The sequence below is a fragment of the Schistocerca piceifrons genome, chromosome 2 (genome assembly GCF_021461385.2).
Source record: "Schistocerca piceifrons isolate TAMUIC-IGC-003096 chromosome 2, iqSchPice1.1, whole genome shotgun sequence".
In the NCBI taxonomy this organism is placed as follows: Eukaryota; Metazoa; Arthropoda; class Insecta; order Orthoptera; family Acrididae; genus Schistocerca; species Schistocerca piceifrons.
Genome location: NC_060139.1, coordinates 1,113,816,314 through 1,113,835,497, shown reverse-complemented (window position 1 = coordinate 1,113,835,497; position 19,184 = coordinate 1,113,816,314). Strand labels below are relative to the sequence as shown.

The 19,184-nt window shown below is 40.5% G+C and overlaps 1 pseudogene; it reads right to left on the bottom strand.

Annotated features, from left to right (window-relative positions):
• LOC124776170 overlaps positions 1 to 19,184 on the bottom strand; it is a 45,297-nt pseudogene continuing 26,113 nt past the window's right edge.

Below are 19,184 nucleotides of genomic sequence, written 5' to 3'. Positions count from 1 at the left end.
TTATCCTCCAATAAGAATCATTGGCCGATTCTTCATCTTTGACAGGTTCATCATGCCTGCAATGCAAAACATTATCTTTTGTATTAACATATGAAATCCAACTTTTTAAATTTAATAAATGCTTATACAAACATAAATGATTAATGGAAAATCTCATATAAGATGTGAAACAAATACTAACAAAGAGATAGAGGGGCTGGCCAGTACTTACCTCAGCTCAGTACAGCCGATAGATACACATAAAACAGAACTGAAAATTTAAATTTCCTAGCTTTCGGAACTTTGTTCCTTCATCAGGGAGGAGAGAGGGGAAAAAAGGGAAGAAGGGAAAGTGGATTCAGTTACTCACAACCCAGGTAATGAAGCAACAGGGAAAGGGCGAAAGAACAGACTCGCGAAATTACAGACCAATTTCCGTAACATCAGTTTGCTGCAGAATTCATGAACATATTCTGGGTTTGAATCTAATCAGTTTCATAGAGACCAATAAGTTTATGTCCACAAATCAGTACAAAGCATCACTCATGGGCAACTCAGCATGTCCTTTTGTCATACGACGTCTGTTCAAAAAATTCCAGAACTTAGTCCACAAAATTTTCTATGCTTATCTTTTAGTTACTATGGATTGTCTCCTTCGAAATACTCTCCTCCACAATTGATACACTGCTCCCAATATCATTTCCACTTCCAGGAGCAGTCTTGACACACCTCTTGCTGGGTTGCATAAACTGCCATCTGCGAATTTTCTTTTATCTCATCTACCATTGCAAAACTTCATCCTTTTCAACTTTGGAAATAAAAAGAAGTCTGCAGGGGTCATACTATTCTCGCAAGGAACATCTCATTCTCATTTGTGAGATCCAAAAAGTTTTTTTGGTCTTGACTCATGAGCCGTGGAATGAACTTGGCGGCAACACAATGCATTCCAAGATGCTGTGTCATTTCATAAAATGATCCAATTGAAATGTTACATTCTTCTACAATCTCTCGGACAGTGAATCTTCGACTGGCACACACAATTTCGTTGACGTTCCTGACACAAGCGTCATCAGGGGACATCTAAGAGCGTCCTGAACAAGGATCATTTTTGACTTTTGTAAAGCCATTTTTAAAACGTGTGAATAATACGTAACACCAAGTATGGCTTAAGCACTCATCGCTATAGGCTCCCTGCATCATTTCGTGTGTCTCTGTAAAGGTTTTCTTGAGTTTCACGCAAAATTTAATGCAGATGCATTGCTCCTCTAACTTTGCCATCACAAAATTCACAAACCCAGATTCCATATTTCTTGATTTCCGAGAAGCATTTGACATAGTGCCTCACTGCAGACTCTTAAGAAAGGTACAAGCACATGGAATAGGTTCCAAGACATGTGAGTGGCTCAAAGACTTCTGAAGTAATAGAACCCACTACATTATCCTGACGGTGAGTGTCCATCAGTGACTAGGGTATCATTAGGATCGTTCCAGGGATGTGTGATAGGAGCGCTATTACTCATATTTTCTATGTGCATAACTGATCTGATGGACAAAGTGGACAGTAATCTGTGGTTGTTTGCTGATGATGTTGTGGTGTATGGAAGGTGTCATTGTTGAGTGATTTAGAAGGATAAAAGATGACTTGGACAAAGTTCCCAGTTGGTGTGATAAATGACAGCTAACCCTAAATGTAGAAAAATATAAGTTATTGCAGATGAGTTGGAAAAACAAATCCATAATGCCAGAATCCAGCATTAGTAGTGTCATGAATGAAGAAGTCATATTGTTTCAATATCTGGACATAACATTGCAATGTGATATGAAATGGAACAAACTTGTGAGGGTCATGGTAGGGAAGGCGAATAATCATCTTTCGTTTGTTGGGTGGATTTTACTGCAGTGTGGCTCAGCTGTGATGGACATCACATATAGGATGCTAGTGTGATCTCTTCTTGAGTACAGTTTGAGTGTCTGGGATCCACAAGGGGTCGAATTAAAGCAGACATTGAGGTAATTCAGAGGCAGGATACTAGATTTGTTAACAGTAGCTTGAAACAACAACATACAAGTATTATGGAGATGTTTCTGGAACTCAAATGGGAATCCCTGGAGGGATTTTGAGGAACACTGTGCTGACTGCAGAACAATTCTGCTTGTACCAACATACATTATGCATAAGGACCACGAAGATAAGAGACAACAAATTAGGACTCGTAGAGAGGCATATAGACATTCACTTTTTCCTCACTTGATTGGCAGATGGAACGGGAAAGGAACTGACTACAGTCGAATTAAAATTACTTGATAGTTGGCACTTCAAACGCCAATAAGAGTAGTCAGCGTCACACTTGAACTGTCTGCTGTTGCCAAACTGCACCAAAATTGGCCAGTCACTTCCAATTCCTGGTTCAGCATTCTTTCTTGATGTATTTGTATCCCGAATGATGAGCCCGACACTTTTATTATGTATTTCATGACACGCGATAACAACACCAAAAACAACACACATTAACAATGCTAATGAAAGACACACATTTCATTCATAGCACTAACCAAACACTACCGAATAACTCAGCACAAGGTGTAATTCAGTATCATACATATAGTTATCATATTCACAGAGATCATCTTACATCAGATAAGCTTTTCACTACACTGCGTGAAACTGAAATTTTTAAGGTTGCAATTCATAGTTGCAACTGGGTCACTACATTCACATATATAAATACTTCATGCAGTGCTGTGGCATAGCACAATGGTTGGCAGATTAATCTAATGTGTAGCATGTCATAGGTTTGAATCTCATCAATGTAGCAAAATTTTTATTTCTAAATCTAACCAAAAGAGTGTGATTATTATTTTCATTCAATTAATTGGTTTAAATGTATTTTTTTTTATTTTTAATACTTTGCTGCATCATTTTTCATCATTGTTTTGACTGTTCTATTTGGTCTTATTTTTCTTCCTGTCATTATTTCTTCATTTGGAATCTGCCTCAGTCATCTATAATCCACGAACAAGTGCCCACACGGGCTGTTCACTGGTTTCTAACATAGCCCTGAAATTGAGTTTTTGTTGTCTTGAGTTTACCCTTAAGGGTTAGCTTTAATCGCCATGAACAAAGCGATCACGATATTAGTACTGCTGCAGACTGTTGACCACAATTTTCTCGGCTGGGTTAGGACACAAGTTTACAGTCAGGGATACAAAACGGGTCGTCTGCCCCAGTTCAGTCACTGGTCACTTTAAATCAATAGTCAACAGAGTATCCAACATTTCTGACATACCTTGCACCAGCCACTAGAAAAATTGCTCTGTGTTAAACATTTAACATAATTTGTGAAGTGAGCCGTTTGTTTGTTGTCACCTGTAACCAAACGGTAGCTGGTAGCCAATGTGGCAACATTGTTGCAGCAAGTGATTGATGTCAACTATCAAGTAATTTTATTCAGACTATTGTAGTGAGACAGGGTACCTTCTGCCATGCACCATATGGTGGCTAGTGGAGTATGTATGTAGATGTGGAATCAGTCTCTCCTTCTCATCTCATCTGGAAAGTCTCCCCTGATCTGCAGTTCTGGGTAACTTTCTCAAAATCTACCCTTTTTCCTAGACCTATCCTTCACCCCTCTTCCTTCCACTTCAACCCTTCTGCCTCAAGAATGAGCTACTGGCTCTGAAAGCTCGCCTAATTATAATCTTCTTTTATGTGTGTGTTCTGCCGCCACTTAGCGAGTATATTGTTTATCTATCCAATTCAATTATCATGTAATCAAAAGCTGCACTTAACACACCAAGTCTCTTTTACCAATCATTTTTAATATGTCCTACAGAATGTACTGTCTATCCTGTCCTTTTTTGAGATTACTGTTTTGTTGTACTTTTCTACAGGCATCATCTTACTTATTAAGAGTCAGTTCCTTCATGTTGTTGTTGTTGTGGTCTTCAGTCCTGAGACTGGTTTGATGCAGCTCTCCATGCTACTCTATCCTGTGCAAGCTTCTTCATCTCCCAGTACCTACTGCAACCTACATCCTTCTGAATCTGCTTAGTGTATTCATCTCTTGGTCTCCCTCTACGATTTTTACCCTCCACACTGCTCTCCAATGCTAAATTGGTGATCCCTTGATGCCTCAAAACATGTCCTACCAACCGATCTCTTCTTCTAGTCAAGTTGTAGAGCTGCATGTACTCGGGAAAAATTACGGCTGTAGTTTCCCCTTGCTTTCAGCCGTTCGCAGAACCAGCACAGCAAGGCCATTTTGGTTAATGTTACAAGGCCAGATCAGTCAATCATCCAGACTGTTGCCCCTGCAACTACTGAAAAGGCTGCTGCCCCTCTTCAGGAAAAACTTGTTTGTCTGGCCTCTCAACAGATACCCCTCCGTTGTGGTTGCACCTACGGTACGGCCATCTGTATCGCTGAGGCACGCAAGCCTCCCCACCAACGGCAAGGTCCATGGTTCATGGGGGGAGTTCCTTCATAGTCAACAGTTAAGGAATGGGTGGCTGAATTCATATGTGGCATATGTCTCTGTAAGATGACTCATCAACAACTTCCTAGAATTACAATCACATATGAAAATGCTGAGAAAGAACACAGTGTGATATTGCAAGATCAGTAATTAAAAAGATGTGCAAAACAGTTGATGCCGTGGCCATACCAGAAAGTGAGTGGCATGTCTGTTGAAGCCTGACTACAACCTAATGTGAAAAACAATTTGGGACAATCTGACACACAACTGATTCTATGCACCAATCTGTTCCCGTGGATGAGAGATGACTGAAATGAAACAGCAGTTGCACAAAAATAGCCAAGGTGACTTCATCGGAGAGAAAGAGTGGTCATTGTTTTCTAGGATGCAAAAGGGATTTGTATTTTAGATTAGCTTGCAAGACTGAAACAATACCTCACAAATACTATGCAAGTATTCTGACTCAACTGGATGAAAAAATATGGAGCCAAGACCCAGGGGGGGAAAAAAAAGTTTATCGTCAGTGAAATGCATATGGTCACAAAGGCACTTTCACAATAGGAAAACTGGGAGTTTCAAGTGTGAAGTCTTCAAATATCTATTCCATTCTCCAATTTTTTCACATTCTGACTTTAGCTTCTTCTTCTTTTCTTTTTGTATGAATGATTCACTTAAGACTACATGCGTCACACCTCAAAACCGTTTTGTGAGTCAACAACTGGATATGTTTTCACTGCTTTGTCTCTTGTAACTCCGTTGGACATGGAGGTAGCAAATGAGGATGTAGGATGTCCATGACATACTGCTGTGCTGTCAGAGTGACCTGAAGTCATATCCGATGCTGCCCCACACGCCCTCTCCCTATGTCGTTGTCATACTCACTGACAACTGTCATCGTGGGTCTTGCAGAATGTGACTCACTGCTGATCACATGACAGGTGCAGGTGTGAAAGGGTTACAATGTGCTTGGCGTACATTACAGCAATTCTCCCATGGGCTTGTCAGACACGGTCAACCGGAAGCTTGCTGACAAGCACGCTGCCCTTACGTTCCCAAGCAGTCCAACATGGGGCCACTACCACATCTGAATATCTCACAAATCTGCATATTGCATAATTCAATCAGCCTGGCAAATGGAGACACACAATTAGGCCCCTTCAAATTTTGTTACGTGCTGATAATGCTGACTCACAGAAGTACAGGGCATCTGTGCCCTTCACAGGGATCACTCAACATCTTACACTCTTCACATCTCTTATAGCTCCTACCATTCATGGTAACAATCCGAGACACAAACAAAGCTAATGCAATCTGGTGGCCTTTGTATCCATTTCAGAGAGTTGCAACTCTCATAATTTACCACTGGTATGCACACTCGTGAAACTATGTTGCTTCAGGGAGCTTCCCTTTTTTTTTCTTCAAGCAGTTTAGTTCTTTGAATCCATTTTTCTTGTAGCTCAGAATAATTATTTTATTGTGTAGCAAACTTACAGACTAGCATTCTGGTCTGAGCTGTCAGAGTTGGCGGTCATGTGTGTGTGAGGTGTGCTTGCTTGTGTGAATGAATGGTGTGTATTTCTATTTCTTTTTCTGATGAAGGTTGTGGCCAAAAGCTTATGTGTAAGTGTCTTAACTGTGCCTGTCTGCATTTTAACGTGCCATCTTTATGGTAATTAGCTTCTTCTTCTTTTCCTACACTGCTGATATTCCAACCTAGAGTTTCCATTGTTTGAACTTACGGTCTACTGTTTTATGTTGCAGTGCACTTCTACAAGTGTAATACACAAATGTTGCCTTAGGAAAGAGTCACAATAACATCCATGTCTACCGTTTGCTATTTTTTACGAAATAGCATGTCACACTCGAAATTTAACTTAGCCAATGAAATAAGTTTGAAGAATTATTGTGTGTAAAAGACAAGAGGGCCCACTGTGTGGGAAATGTGTGAAGTTCTGTGCAGAGACGGAGTTATCCACAGACGCGGTAAGTCTGGGGAGCTATACGGGTGTTAAAACATCGCCACCTGCTGGGATGAGGGGCCACTTACTCTGTGGTGGCGCTGTGCCAGCAACGAGCTCAACCCATTGATTAGCACCACAGATGACAATGAGCAACCAGCTGCTTCTCTGTGCAGAGATATAAAATTTATCGATTTTGGACGTCGGGTGACAATCTGTCACATGGAGAACAATGTTTACTCTGGCAATTTTAACACTAATCTAGTGTTCTGCAACATATTAATGTGAAATGTTGTCTATGATGTTGAAGAGTGTAAGTTAAACTGATATCTGAGAATTTGTTGTTTTTGTGGCACTATCTGGAAAATGGCCTCTCTTGCAGCTCCAAGCATAAATGTCAAGTGAAGAAGAATAATTAGCACAGCACACTGGAACCGAGTAGGGATCCGGTTTACTGCTCAGCCACTAAATTAGCATATTGTGTGTACACCAGAAGAGACGCTGTACACACTTGCATATACTACACACACAAGTACAAGCATCGATCAAGCTACTGTGAAACTGCACTCTGTGTGACTCATCACTACATCAGAATACTGTAAATGTGGTGATTCCAATTTCTTAAGGTCTCTTCCTGTTTGTTTTCATCAGTTGGATCTTATTTTTCAAGTATGTGGGAATCCAATGAGCTGCCTGTTTGGATACATTCTTTCTGTATGTCCCACAAGTTGCATTCTTTGGAGACACATTGTAACAAGAGTTTTTAGGATTTTGCCTGGAGATTTCACACTGGGTTCTGTGTGATGTATTCCATCTTTTATTCTTGGACCTAAGATTTTTACTACAATTTTACATTCTTGCTGTTTTCATGTCTTGTGTTGGACAAAGAGTCTCTCTCATGCATAAAGAAATTCTAATTTGATCACTGTTGTACAATGTTAGATTGTAGAGTTCCAGGAAAAATACTTTTAGTTAACTGAGAGACAGTTTGTATTTTCTGAAGTCTGGATTCTATGGCTTTCTTTTCATTATGATGTTCAGTGGTCTTTTTCACCTAACTATTTAAACTCTTTAACACCGAATACTATGTCATTGCCTATATAAGTTCACCCAGTGCCATTTTGGTATCATCCAAGAATTTTTTCTCCAGGTGAAATTAGTAGTACAATTTTCCTAGCTTGCTCCCTTAATATTTCAAATTGCTTTAGCACATCAGTGATGTTTTTGTCAATTAGTATTATGTCATCGGTGTAGGTTACACAATATAATTCTATCTTTAAGTCAGTGTAATAGTGCACCTGCTCTTCTCCATTATCTTACAATTTTCTTAGGGGCATAGTTGAGTAGCAATGTGATATGCCATCCCATTTTCATATTCTTATGTCTGTCTTAAATTACACTGCTTGAAAAAAAGTGAGACACTCAGAAGGTGGGGAGAAAACAAATTGAAACATAGCGAATTTAGAGCGTATGTAATGTTATTTCAGTCATAACAAAACAGAGTCAAATTTACACAGAACTTATCAGTTTGAGCCCACTTATCAATACAGCAATGCACCCTGTCTGGTCTGGACAGTGCGGGAGGATGTCGTAAAGCTGCTGCATACCCTCCTCAGAAAGGTGATCCACAACTGTTGTAACTGGACATTTCAATCGTGGATACAGGCAGTGGGATGGAGTTGACGTCCATGTTGGTCCCATAATGTTCTATCGGGGACAGATATGGGGATTTTGCTGGCCACAGGAGTATATCAACATCACGCAGACAATTTAAAGAAACACATACTACATGTGGACAAGCACTGGCCTGTTGAAAAATAGCACCACAATACTATTACACACTGCTGTACCATCAGAGTTCCCTCGGCCATTACAAGCCGTGACCTGAAGTCATACCCAATGGCTCCCCACACCATGGGACTGCTTTGTGACCCCCCCCCCCCCCCCCCCCCCCCCCCCAAATGTGGAAGAATGGGACCTCTCCCCATCTCCCCTGGTCACTGTCAAACTTCTCCACGATAGTCATTTGGAGCAGTGCAGGACTGGGACTCATTAGTGAACATAATGTGACGCCATTCATTAGCAGTCCGTACTTCTCGATCGTGGCACCACTTCACATGCAGTCATTTGCTTGGGTGTTAATGGCAGCCTATGCGCAGGACGGCAATTCCATAGTCTGGCTGCTCCTAGCTGTATGACACAGCATGTTGCAAGGAGTCTATTACAGTGAACTCCTGTTTATCCGAAATGATCGGGACGGTGGCCGGTTCCAATAACGAAAATTTCAGATAAATCAAAGTCCCCCTTTTTTCACATGTGAACACTCCAAATTGCATCAATATTGCGAAATACAATCGTAAAACGTGCGTAGGGTATGTAAAACGTTACTGATATGGTTGCAAATAACCCTGCACTTTTTTACTGAAAAAATTGTGTTGACATGTTAAAAAGGCACCAAACTATGATTGAAAACTCAAAGTTTTTAAATGCTGTATAACAAAGCCCATTTATTTTGCATTCTTACAGAAAAAATCTCCCTTATTTGGCAGTAGGAAAAACAGGAGTTTTAATTTTATTACCTACTCTTTTGAATAAAAAATAAACTACTGAACAAAATTATGATTCAAATCTAGAGATTACTCAAAGGAACGAAAAGTCTGTCTAGAAGAACTTTCAAGAAAAGTAAAAAAAAAAACTTTTTAAGTTATGGACATAGAAGTTCTAGGATGCTTCATTAGAGTTTATTTTTTGGTAACGAAGTCACAAATGTCATTTTTTTTGTTTTTTTGCTTGAGAAACTATTTCTGCAACAATACATCTCCAACGTTGAAATCAAACTATTTCAGGATAAATCGTCTCCTCCTATTGGCTGATGTACTCCAGGGCAGTTTGGATCACTTCGTAACAGAATGTGTGAGGAATATTTTTCTCTGATTCATCATCAGAAACATAGTCTTCTGACACTTTATGATCGGTCACAATTTGGACGATTTCATCCTCAGGCACATGAAAAAATGCCATTTTCCATCCACTCTTCAATGTCTTCGAAGTGTGTGTCTTTACAACCAGCTTCTCCAGTAAATTCACCAAAATTATGTCAGCTTGAGTTTCAGTGTTGCCTCCTCCTTCCCACCACTTAGGTTGCCTTACGATCTAAGAGTTTTTTCCAAGACCTAACAAGAGGAAGTGGAGGAATTAGACTCCAAGCTTCAGCAATCAATGAATGACACTTAAAACATCGATTTTTTAAGAACTTCCACAAAATCATCTGCAGCATCAATCACACCTATTAAGTATTCGAGCATCTTGCGTCTGTAATGTTTTTCCATCGCCTCAAGAATACCTTGGTCCATCGGTTGACATAGAGATGTGACATTTTGTGGGAGAAATACAACTTTGATATCCCCATCTTGCAGATCACCTGGGTGATAAGGAGCATTGTCCACAAGAAGTCCACATTGTCAAGGAAGTCCATTTCCTGCCATGTAATTTACTACAGCTGGAACAAACTCTGCCTGTAACCACTCTCTCATGATGGCACTGTTCATACATGCCTTAAGACTGATTCGTGTACCTCAGTGGCAAAGATGGTTGGTTGGTGTCTAAATGCTCTTGGTGTTTTGGATATGCCAATTAAAGTAAGACACAGTTTACGATTGCCAGTGGCATTACTGCAAGCGAGGACAGTAAATCTTTCTTTGATATTTTTGTATCCGGAAGCCATTTCTTCTTCTTTAGAGGCAAGGGTTTTCGTTGGCAGCATTTTGTAATTCAACCCAGTTTCATCACATTTGTAAAGTTGATTGCCAGTATAACATCCTTTGTCAATGATTGTGTGCAGTTTCTTCTTAAAATCAGCATAGCAGCTTCATCCCCAGATAATGATTTGGCACTGATGGCAATTTCATGAATGCCATGCTGCTTCTTGAAATGATCCTGCCGGCCATTATTTCCGAGGAATTCTTGCTTCTTTCCTTCAATCAGCTCATCAGCTCATTTTGACAAAGTAGAGGACCTCAAACTGACACACCTTTGGCTCTTATTTATTCGTGCCACAAAAATAATGCCTCTTCTAACTGAGGATGTGCACCTTTTCTCACTGTTTTTCAAGATTTCACTGCACTGCCCAATGCTTGGATGGAACAAAATTTTTCAATTCCTGATCGATTTGTCTCCCGATCAGTAATTGTACTCCTACTCTGCAGCAACTTTTGTGGGTGGCTCACCAGCATCAATTCTCTGCAAAGTGTGAAGCTCTTTTTCCAACAAGATCACATTCGTTTTATGTTTCGTGCCCGTAGTCACGTTCAGTGTTCTTTTTACAGACACTCGACTGAGTCCTTTATGGTTTTTGGCCCCTTTTATCTCTGGACACTTTAAGGCACATAGTGGGAGCACAAAACCTCAAATCAGAAACACACAGATGCACAACTTGACAACACTCGAGATGCACTAGACAAACTTTTGACTTTTGAAACCAGGCTGTGGCAGCCATCAAATGAAAGCATTCGATACATCTATGCCATTTCCTCTGTTCTACCCAAGCCCACGTGGCAACACAACAGGGTGATGTACGTTCACTGTTAAACACTCAGCTTTGATGTACCGACAACAAGTGGAAAGTGTTAGGCGGCGCGCTCTAATTGTCAGTTTCGACAGGGCTATGTTGCGCTGCATAGAACAATACTGTATGTACTGTACTTACAAGGAGTTCCAATAGATGGCAGTGGCATGAAACCATGCAATACGAATAAGAAACACACTAGAGCTTCAACCAACACACGCACGAATTGACAATACTTGGACTTTTGACACGCACCAGTGCACTGATTAGCAGTAGATTGCCAAAAAAACACCAGCAGATGCTTGGCTCCAGGTGCACGCAAATTGAAACTTGTCAAGTGTCAATCTAGCTAGCCAAAAGTGTAGCTGCACGAGAGTTTACTGTACTTGTTCTCAGATGGCAGTCACAGACGTGAACAGGTTACAATGTACTCAGTACACTACACAGTGAAGCTCCCTTGTAGTGGTCTGATGTAGTCAACTGGAACATTGATTATGAGTATGCCCTTACTTTCCAACATCAGGCCACTGTCATATCCAAATACTCAAAAAATACAAATGTTGCAAGGTTTAACCAGGCGACCAAATGGACATCCACAATGAGGTTTCTTTCAAACTCTCATCAGATAATGCTGTCTACACCAATATGCAGCACCTTCATATCCTCCAGAGTGATATTCAACATCTGACGCTATTCACATCCCTTATATACCACACGATGCTTGCTAAACAGCAATAAAAACAAAGAACACTAATGAATAATGAAGGAAAAGACAGCCTGTTACTTACCATAAAGAAGATACCTTAGGCTGCAGATGGGCAGAATTAAAAGACATTTACATAAAGCTTTCAGCCACAGCCTTCATCAGTAAGTAGTAATCTGTCTTTTCCAACATTGTTGATATTCCTACTGGAGTTTCCATTGTTTCAAGGACACTGATGCTTTTCTGTGAGTGTTTCCTTTATGATGTTTTCTGCATTTTAGCTTTTTTTAAAAAAAAGAAAAAAAAAAGAAAGAAAGAAAGAAAGAAAGAAGGAAAGAAAAAGATTTGTTGCTGGAAAACTTCTGAAGTCCAATAAAGGAGTTACAACAGCCATATATGGTTATCTGGTGGACCTTGCAGAACCAAATTCTAGGGCTGAAATGTACTGTTGACCAATGGGCATTAATCAGAATGAATACTAAATAAAAAATTAAATCCAATTTTACACAAAAAACACAGGTTCTATCACTGTTGTTTTTCGTTCTATTTTGCTCTTATGTTTGCTATGACTTGTTAAGCAGAAATTTTCTTTCTATCTATAGAGTTACATTTGCTGTAATGTATCTTACCTGCATGTTGTTTCTTCTTTCTACTCACTCTTGCCCCAATCATGGCAAGCAAGTCATCCTCACTGCATTTGCTTCGTATTGCATCTCTGAAACAACAGTTAAAACACCCATTAAACAGTACCAGGCAATTACCACACAGTGAAATGTTGGTACACTAAAAAGGAAGAAAAACTTTGCAGAAATCTTCAACAGTAATCCTGTAGTTTGCAGTAGGCAACAGCAGGATAACAAACCCACTGGACAAGAATGGGAAAGTCATGATAGAAGTTACTTTTATTTTTATAAATAAACAGGTATCTTACACAAATGCTCAAGAGTATACATAGGATCTCGGGCTGAAGAGGTGGAGCAGAAACTGACATTAGTTTTGTTGAAGAGGGAGTAGTGGAACATAGCACAATTTCTTGCAAAATGAAGCCAAATTTATTGATAAACTGTTAATTAATTGCCAAGCTCACTAATGTGACCATTTTACAACAGGTACTTACTGCTTGGAGTATATGTGAATTTTCAGGCTTGCCTGATAGATCTGTTGCAAAAACACTTTGGGTTCCCCACCAGATAACATTATGCAAGTCCCTCCCTCAATATTTCAGTGACACAACATTTTGGCATCTTCAGGTGGTGGTGATTTCCACTATCACTGCTGCAAGATGCAACTGGCAATTTCCACGTGACAGCTTTGAAATTTATCATGTGGATGACTATGACCATCATATTTAGAATTCAGAGGATTTCATAGAATACCTGAAGATGCTTAAACTAGAACTTTCAGATCTTTTAGTTAGCTCAAATGTTATATCATTACTTACAAAAGTGCCCCTGCAGCCCTCATTAGAGGTTATTAGCAGCAAGTTTGAGAAAGAAATTGTGGTGCTGTTTAAACATGTGCATACCTCATCCTATTTCTTATGTAACACCAACTACTTTGATCAAGTGGACAGTGCTCCCATGGGAGATCCTCTATTTCCCTTAGTAAATATCCAACATTCCTCCTTCTGGCAGAATGATGAAGAGACATTTGTGGTGTGGCCCACATAATACAGACACTACCTATGTTCCTGCAGCATTTGCACTCGCTCCATCTGAATATTCAGTTCACTGTGGAAGTACAATAAGATAGCAGCTTACCATTCCTGGATGTCACGGTTAGAAGAAAAGCTGACAGAACACTGGGGCATAGTCTCTACTGCAAACTGATACATGCAGAGTTATATTTGCTGTCCAAAAGTTGCCATCACCCTGCACAATGTGGTAGTGTCTTACACTCCCTGGCACATAGACCACACGTGATCTCAGATACCGACAGTCTGCCTGGTGAACTGTAACACCTAAGAACAGTGTTCCAGCAGAATGTTTATTCTTGTAAACAGATTTGCAATGTGTTCTGAGCAAAGCAAGTTCAGTGTAGGGATGTAAATGAAGATACTTAGACAAGCACTGCAAATGGCTTTCTTGCCATATTTCAGTGGCATGTTTTCAAAAATAGAAAGAATCACTAAGAGAAACAGAATCAAGTGTGTTTTTCGTCTACCAGCAAAACTAAGGAATTGTTTGGGTTCAGTTAAAGACAATCTTGACCTTAGAAAACACAGATCATATATAAGATCTGATGCCATTATGGGAAATCTTATATAGGGCAGACACCTCACATTGTGCAAGAACACTGTGTTCAACAGCGCTGACAAAAATATCACCCAGTAAATAAGTGGTAGCAGAGCACTGCCTGAATACAGGGCACCACACGTTTCCCAAGAGGACTGAAATTTTATCCTCAGCATCATCACTCTAGGATTGTGTTTTTAAGAATGAGGCATGTATCCATACGGTGGACAATCTTACCAACAGGAATATGGAATTTTGACTAAGCACTGCCCAGAATCCAGCACTGACTGCTATGAAATTAACATAGTAGAAACCAGATCCTCCGATGTATGACCTGATGCAGCACCTTGCAGAGAGTTAATTCAGCTTTTAACCGCACGAGTGTCCAGAAGTGCAGTCATTGCCCACAACACATAAGCAGAAGGCTACTATGAATGGCATTTCCATCCAACTGGGAGTGCCTGTCCACACATTCGTACTCCTGCTTCTAGCCCGACAAATTTCAATTCTGCTGTGCGAATATCACCAGTCACATCTTGCAGCAGTGATGACAGGACCCACCACTACCTGAAGATGACGAACAGTTGTGTTGGTGACATATTGTGAGGCTTGCACAAAGTTATTCAGTGGCAAATCTGAGAAGATTTGTATACATTATTTTTCTGTGATCTGTGACGCAGGTAATGTGCAGCAAAATGTGATAACTTTCTGCATTTGCCTTTTTGTACATTTCAAAATACCCCAAAAATTGGTGAGAAACACTGAACATATGACGTAACCAGATGACATACCCCACAGCATGTACAGCAGTTGGGGCTGAGTGTAAAGGAATGATTGAGCAGTGCAATACTTTCATTTGAGCAAACAGAGCAAATTTCGAAAACATTTTGTAAATATGATCTGTTGTAAATGTAGATGTTACAAAATTATTGTCCCTGCTGTAATCAAGCAAAAGCAGTTCTGATTTTGTGTTTTTTGTTTCTGTCCCTTCTCTTTTTGTTTACAGACATTAGTTAGTAAAGAAAACATAGGTCATTTAATGGCGATGATGCTATTCTGAAGTTTATACTCATCTACTTGTTATGCAATATGGTAGGTTTTCATTGTACTGTACTTTGCAAGAAATCAAGGAAACTGCAAGGCCGGTAAATAAAATAATAAACTTCAATATAAATACATAATTGTTTAACACAATGAAAGAATACTGCCTGCCAGATGCAAGACTCAAATCCTGAATGCCATCACTAAAGTCGCACATGTGTGTCCGTAGCCACAATGATATGAATACTTGACTTGGGTTGGGATGATCAAGTGTGACAGGCCGAGAGGCTCAACCACTGCAAGCATGGCAAGGTACATCATCTGGTGACATTTGTCATTCGCTTTTGACACATTTCCCAACATTTGTATCGTATCCAACATTTGTGATCCCATGTGTCTTGTATTAAATTACTTGTCTCAGGGTCATATACAGTGCTTTGGAGGTTTTTAAATGTTAATACGCATCACCCTGTCTGTGTGTGTGTGTGTGTGTTTATATATACGAAACAAATACTAACAAAGAGATAGAGGGCCTGGCCAGTACTTACCTCAGCTCAGTACAGCCGATAGATACACAAAACAGAACAGAAAATTGACGTATCCTAGCTTTCGGAACTTCGTTTCTTCATCAGGGAGGAGAGAGGGGAAAAAAGGGGAAGAAGGGAAAGTGGATTCAGTTATTCACAATCCAGGTTATGAAGCAACAGGTGAAAGGTAAACAGGGAGGGTAGCAAAGATGGAGGCATGGATGTCAGAGGGAAGCCAAAGATATTCTACTGTAATTACTGTGCCAGCTTCAAACCAAGGAGGATGAATACAGAAGTAAAGAGGTACATAGTATAAAGATAAACGCAACTATGTTGGATGAAAAGATGCATGAATGGCTAAAGAGGAAAGGGAAAGAGGAGAAGACTAAAGAGTAAATGGGAGTGAGGTTGGTTAACATAGGTTCAGTCCAGGGGGATGGCTGGATGAAAGGATGTGTTGGAGTGCAAGTTCCCATCTCCGCAGTTCCGAGGTACTGGTGTTGGGTGGGAGAAGCCAAATGGCACATATGGTGTAGCAGGTTCCTAGGTCCCTCGAATTATGCTGGAGGGCATGCTCCGCTACTGGGTATTGGACATCTCCTAGGCGGACAGTTCGTCTGTGCCCATTCATGCGCTCAGCCAGTTTAGTTGTCGTCATACCAATGTAAAAGGCTGTGCAGTGCAGGCATGTCAGCTGATAAATGACGTGTTGTCTCACATGTGGGCCTGCCTTGAGTTGTGTATGTTTTACCAGTAGCGGGGCTGGAGTAGTTGGTTGTGGGGGGATGCATGGGGCAGGTTTTGCATCGGGGTCGGTTACAGGGGTAGGAACCGCTGGGTAGAGAAGGTGGTCTGGGAATATTGTAGGGTTTGACAAGGAAGTTACAGAGGATAGGGGGTCGGCAAAAGGCAACTCTGGGTGGTGTGGGGAGAATATTGTCAAGGGATGATCTCATTTCAGGGCTTGACTTGAAAATTCATATCTGTGGCGGAGTAATTAGTTGATGTATTTGGGCCAGGATAATATTGGGTGACAAGGGGGATGCTTCTGTGTGGTCTGGAGGTAGTAACATTGTTGTTGGGTGGGGAGGAATGTATTGCTTGGGAGATCTGTTTGTGGACAAGGTCTGCAGGATAGTTGTGGGAGAGGAAAGCACTGATATATAATGTAATACAGGGAAACATTCCAAATGGGAAAAACATATCTAAAAACAAAGATGATGTAACATACCAAACGAAAGCATTGGTATGTTGATAGACACACAAACAAACACACACACAAAATTCAAGCTTTCGCAACCCACAGTTGCTTCATCAGGAAAGAGGGAAGGAGAGGGAAAGATGAAAGGATGTTGGTTCTAAGAGAGAGGTTAAGGAGTCATTCCAATCCTGGGGGTGGAAAGACTTACATTAGGGGGGGGGGGGGGAAGGGGGGGGGGGGGAAGGACAGGTATACACTCGCACACACACACACACACACATATATCCATCCGCACATATACAGACACAAGCAGGGTGTGTATGTGTGTGTGTGTGTGTGTGTGTGTGTGTGTGTGTGTGTGTGTGTGTGTGTGGCATACTGATCTGAACTATGCAGCCTTCAAATGGAAGTTTTTTGATCACTCCTTATTTTGCACCCTGCCACCTTGTCAATTTGTAACTGCGACGAGCAGTGTGCAGATTGCATCTTTGTATCCCACAAAGAGGTGACAGATCCCAGTGGCATGAATGGTTACTGTTTATTGACTGTCACTGAGTTGGTGAGTCATTTGCTACATTGTGGCCCACCTGTTCACTGCTAAAGCCATGCTAGTCAGTGGTAACCCCTGTCAATGATATCCTGTTGCCCATAGCAGTTCACTCTGCTGACTGTGGTAGTATTTTCCTTGAATAAATCTGCTTACAGTACACCTTTGACAGTGTGGTACAAGAAAGCCCAATGACTACACACCCTTATAGAATAAGTGTCTCGAGCCATGGGTACCCAGGATATGGCAGTGATAAAATCACCCTGTGATCAACTGTCACACTGCAGCTGTAAGCTGCACCTCCTTTTTCAGAATACTCAGGTTTATTAACTTGAAGTAAATCAGATCTTTTGAAGGAAGATTTAACAAAAAGGGCACATCCAGGAAAGGATGAAACCAAGTCTAATTAACTGGCACACAAAATTAATAATTAGTGGTGACAAAGATCCTCTGCAATAAAAAATAATGTCCACTGACTTCATGTATTAGTCTTCAAGTGACAGAATATATGTAACTGTGACCTTCTTATTTACACTGATTAAACAATGGAAATTCCAGGTAGGAATATCAACAGTGCAGGGAAAGATAGATCACTATTTACCGTAAAGAAAACAAAGTTGCACACAGGCACAACACACAAGCAAGCACACCGCGTATGCACGCACGCATGCACACACACACAGAGAAAAAAAAACTGCCAAGTCCAGCAGCTAGAGGCAAGCTGCTGGAGTTGGCAGTCATATGTGTGTGACATGTGCTTGCCTGTGTGTATGAATGTGTGTGTTTCTCTGTATCTCTTTTGCTGATAAAGGCTGTGGCCGAAACCTTTGTGTAAGTGCCTTTTTAATTGTGCCTGTCTACAATGTAACATGTCTCCTCTACAGTAAGCAGCACTCTACCTTTTCCTATATTTTTCATTTACACAGATGTAATTAACAAATCAGAGTCTATTTATTCCAGAGAAGTGACAGTTTGTTCATGACAGTTCAGCACAAATCTGATTTTTTATATACAGCAAGGCTACCTATAAATTATTCTGTGTGCCAGTGTTCATGCTGACTATAGGGATTCACACTGATCATGTGTAATTTGACATCTGGTCCTGTAAACTTACTTCTGCTCAACGTGAAAAATTCTCCACTCCACATTCTGTAATTAACCTTAACATATCAAATAATGCACCCTTCGATATAACTGCTTATTGTCCACTTCCCATCACTCTATTCCCAATGTCAACCCAGCTGACCTCTACTTCTAATCCAAAAACCATGGTTGACTCAATGTTTGCTATTGCAAGCTATTGCAACACAAAAGTGTCAGAGGCACCAGTAATGATATATAATTAAAAATACTAGAAAGTAAGGCTCACCGGTTAGTTCATGCTAAGACAAACACTACAAGTGTCTAAGACACTGCGGTCTCACACAAGTACGAGGTCTGAATACATTCCAGTTACGATACACTAAACTATTTCATTCACGGTGGCAATATACATACTCTCTCCCCAATAAACAGAATAGTTATAACTCAATTGTTCACAAGTGTATATTATGATTCTTGCCACAGCTATGCAGTCAGTATGCCACAGGCATGCCATAGAAAGGGATCAGGTTCAATTCCTTGTAGAGCCGGGAAATTCTGCTCGGTGGACAGACTGGAATAGGGTACACACTGATTGTAGTTCCAGCTGAGGAGCTACTCAAGTGAGAAGTAGTGTCTTCAACTTCTGGAAGTTGATAACAGCCTGGAGAGTTGTATACTGACCCCTTAACTCTCCATAGATATATAGTAGAGAACATCTCTCGAAGAGCATTGCGTGGTCTTCTGGGCCCAATGCAGAGTTCCTTTATCAATGTATATTGTATATCACCACTTGTACACACTCATCAGCACAGTACCATATTGTCTCTTCACGTGGCAAATTTTTATTCCCTTGTTTCCAGATCAACATTTTT